Raw genomic sequence first — 4,730 nt, 5'->3', positions numbered from 1 at the left:
ATATAATATAATAATAATATTTATATAATATAATAATATATAATATTTATATTTTTCTTATCAATATGAAATCCAGTTTGTTGAATCCTTTGTTCATTTTTCGTGGTACTATAAAATATTAAAATTTTGTCGTTATGTTTAAATCATGTACAGCATAAACGAGAGAGAGAGAGAGAGAGAGAGAGAGAGAGAGAGAGAGAGAGAGAGAAACATCTTCGATAAGTCATATTTCATATATTACTCATTGTTGACATACATGATAAAGATAATTTTATATTTTTATCTGTAGACTATTATAATTTACGGGTATATGCCAAACACTCTGGCGAAAACTCTTTCATTCGAGAGATACATACATATATAACTCAGCTAACATCGCGATTTAATAGAGTGCATACGATAAAATTTATCAATAGCAACTCGAAAGTACGGTTGAGTGGTCGTGCAAAACAGTGGTTGTCTCAGTAGCTAAAGCAGCGGAAAAAAATTTGTATATTTTTCAGACGGCGATCATAATATGAAAAATTAATAATTAATCTTATTCAATTATCTTCAAATCACATTCTTCAAATTTTTTTGGAAATCTTAAGATATCTCAATACAAGAACTTATACTGCGAAATATTTACATATATCAATATCTATTGGCAAGAATAATAATTAAATTTTGCGATGTATATTTATAATTGTATATATATATACATACACTAAAAAAAAAATTGTTAATTTGACTAAATCCGTTCAACTAATTACCATTTTTTTAATTGAAATATTTATATATTTAAATCAAATAAGACATATTAAATCTAACATGACGTATATTTGACTTAAATATATAAATATTTCAGTTAAAAAAATGGTAATTAGTTAAACGGTTTTAGTCAAGTTAACAATTTTATTTTTTCAGTGTATACATATACAGGGTGTCCCATTTTAAAAGTTCCACCCTCATAACTTTTCAGGATCAACGTTTGAAGGAAAACGACTCGGATAAAAGTTGTAGGGAACAAAGGGGGCTCTAATAGTGACCTTGGATTTGACATTAAAGGTCATTTTTAAGGTCACATTATTAAAATTATTTTAAAATATTGTAATAATAAATTTTAAAAAATTAATGTTTTGTTTTCAGGCTATTAATTGAGCGAAAGGATGTCGGTTCATTTTGTTCCCTACAACTTTTATCCGAGTCGGTTTCCTTCAAACGTTGATCCTGAAAAGTTATGAGGGTGGAACTTTCAAAATGGGACACCCTGTATATATATATATACAGGAGGGAAAGTGTAACGCCCATCTTAACAATTTAAAAATTTTAAATAAAGGAAAACAAAATTAATTGCACATAATTTAACTAACGTCGCAATTTAATAGCATGCATGCGGTAAAATTTATTAATAGTAACTCTAAGAGTTCAGTCGGACCAGTGCAAAAAATTGTCTCAGTAGCTGAAGCAGCGGAAAAAGGTTTGTGCGCCACCGCACAGCTGGTTGCAGCATGCCGTGGATTAAGAAGATGGAATATATTTAAAAAAAGTTTCGTCTTTCCTTGCGTATAATAAACGACTGTTGTCTTGCGCATCCATCTGCTAACAAAGAGGAGAGAAAGATAGAGAGATACCGAGGTTAGTGCAGTTGATAAGGAAATATTAGAAATTTTTTTAATAAATGTTCGGAAAAGGATTTGTGCGAAATGTTGACAATGATTAAAAGCTCGATGATCGTGAAAATTCAATCTACATGAAGAGGCAACGTCTTCTTTTCGTAAAGAAACGTCGCAAAAAAAGAAAGATAGAATTATATAAAAACCCGATTCTCCTTTTGTCCGATTATAATCTAACGTCGAATTGATACCTCGGCGTGGAAAATTGATCTTTCGAAATCCCGCCAGATGCGGGGACCTAATGGCCAATCGGCACGCATTGTCTCGCCGAGGGCGCGTGCACCCGTAAACGACATCACTTTTACAGCTGCCGGAAGTATACATCTGCTACGGCGGAATCTACTAAGACGTGCGGAGAAGGTCAAGTCGATTCGCTTCATAATTTTACACAATCGTGGAGAAGAAGGGAATCGTGCTAATAAGCCGCGTTTCTCTCTTGTCGAGACAAATAATCGGGACGGTTGATTAAAATTGGAAAAAAGCATACATAGGGGCCCTTGCACGTGGCAAAGTCCACCTTTATTTTCGAAAAGTAGCGGCAGCTGTCCGGAAGAAACGATCGCGGCTCGTGTTGAACACCTTTCGTCTCGAAATCCAGTCGTCTCGAGATCCTCATGAATCTCGAAAGGATTCCGATAAAGATTCGCCGTTAAATGTAAAAATTTTGTGTAGAAATTAATCATTAGTCACGCATCTCGAGAAAAACTGCTGCTTTCGTCGAGCATCAATTAAAAACTTAAAACATAAAAAACTCAAGATAAGCAAGATAACATTTCGCTGACAATTGATTAATATTCAATGTAGATTATCGGCTCAAGGTGTGTAAATTATCCGTGTTTTCGAATTTACTTTTCAGACTTATGCGTTTCGCATGCGCATTTGAAAAGATGCTGAAAAGGAGGAGGACGACGCATCTGCTTCTCTTGGAATTATCCCCATCATTTATGGCTAAAATATGCAATCTCGTCGCCATCGTTATTAAAACAGTAATCAAGTTTCACGGACGGAAAAATCGCAACAATACATATGCGTACGTATATGCATGCGGCACGCGTGTGGCACGTAATTTTGTTTAAAATGCCCCCTTCGTTTTATCTAGCGCATTTGCATGCGTAATTCGATTTGTCGCTATAAACGAAACTCGCAGATATGTGTTTTTGATAAAGAAGACATCTTATCGGATAATAATAAATAATTCTTCCGCCTCTCGCGCGTTTTCGCTTCCACGCGAATTATCCTCGCTTTATCAAACTCACGTTGCCGCTATGACAAAACTGTACGGCCAAAAGGACGAAATGGAAAGAAAAATGATTATTATTATTCTGAAAAAAGACAATATTATCCTTACCTCGGGATATATGTAGTGCAGACAAATGCGATACAAGTTTACATTAAGAGTCATCAAAATAATTAAATTAATATTCAAATACAAGTGTCTACTCAAATCTTGTAAAAATATTCCCTGAAAATTCCCTGATCTTCCAGGTATTTTCGTTCAAAGTTTCAGATAAAGAGAATATTTTAAAGATATTTTGGTGCAACTTCCTAAAATAAATTTTCAAAATTATCAAAGAGAGAATTTTACAAAGAATTCTCTGAATCCCAATAAGATTCCATGAGAATTCTCTGACTTTTCCAGATATAAAAAAGATCCCTTAAAATTCCATGTTCTTTCTAGGGAGTAGACACCTTGTATAATTAACAGAGTTTCTGTCCTATTCATACTAAGTCGCATAGAGTCATAACAATTTCATCTATTATAAAAAAAAAACAATTGTTCAACGTGTATGCAGTTTCATGGTCGGTCAAACTGGTATATCGCTCGTTTATTCTCGTGAAAAATTTACCTCTCACATTTATCGTCTCCCAGCATTATGTTCCAGGATATATATCGACACGTCAATTTTCTTACGATTAATGTGATCTGCAAAATGCAACGTCGACCCAGCCGCCGCCCGGGCGCAATGTCCTCTCTCAACCCTTTTTTCGTATTCTCACCCCCGCAGCTGACGAGCTGACGGGATACCACCTGACGGTTACCACCAGGGACAGCTGTTCTCTCCCCTTCGCGGGGCCCGCGTACACCATTCTCCCTCCTCCATCGTCCCGCGCGCTGGCCCATGCGCATCCAAAAAACCGAGACGATTTCATGTGGTGAAAAAAAGGTCAAAAAACCGCAGGCTTCGTCCTGCCGAACGGCAGGATGTTGGTGGAGACGAAAGGGAAGTCGCTATCGTCGACCATATACGATGATCGACTAACGCGTAATTTTACCAACAGTTTTTTTCGCAACTTTATATGTAATATTATTCATTACAATTGCAATGAAAAATAAGTGTTTGTGAAATTTTTAAGGAACATGACAATATTTTTTATATCTAGCTAATTAAATTATTCAACGACAGAGAAGATGTTTGTCTATCTTGCCTTGGAGCAACCCCCGTTGTCGATCCCTTCGAGTACTAATCAAGTCTTTCTCCCTCGACCCTGGCAATGATCGCGGGCGGCCAGGAGATCGGCGAACGCATGTTTCGAGGATCGCGAGACGGTAAGAAAGAAAGCACATAGATTCACTTGGTAACAGCAGTCGGCGGACTGCTTTGCCCCCCGGCTTATTTTTCGCTGGACGCGAACGTCGAAGACAACAAAAGTACCTCGACGGAGCAGATGCATGGCATGTGCTACGAACCGACACCAGATGCCCCATTGGCGTAGAGAGATCCCTCCGGACGACCCCGATAAAAGGTGTAGGGATGGCGCGCGATTCCTTTCAAGTTAGTCGCGTGCCATATCCACGAGTTCCCTCGTTTATACGTATGGCCCCCTTCTCCGGGTTCCAACGCATCGCGGGCCGTTGCTACGGGGATGTTGAACGGACGCCCAATTTCTTATCACATAATCTCGTCTTTGGATTTCTCTTGCTCTATTACATATAATACAGGTTAATATTCTCAAATATTATATAAAACATGTGTAATATATCGTTACATTCGCGACAAATTGAGAACAGAAATTCTTCGACAGCTTCTTTCTCCCCAACACTGAGAAAAATAGAGTCAAATATATATATATATA

The sequence above is a fragment of the Formica exsecta genome, unplaced genomic scaffold, assembly GCF_003651465.1.
Source record: "Formica exsecta isolate Colony F162 unplaced genomic scaffold, ASM365146v1 scaffold139, whole genome shotgun sequence".
Taxonomy (NCBI): Eukaryota; Metazoa; Arthropoda; class Insecta; order Hymenoptera; family Formicidae; genus Formica; species Formica exsecta.
The sequence above is the reverse complement of the archived record's forward strand: the minus strand, read 5'-3'. Positions refer to the sequence as shown.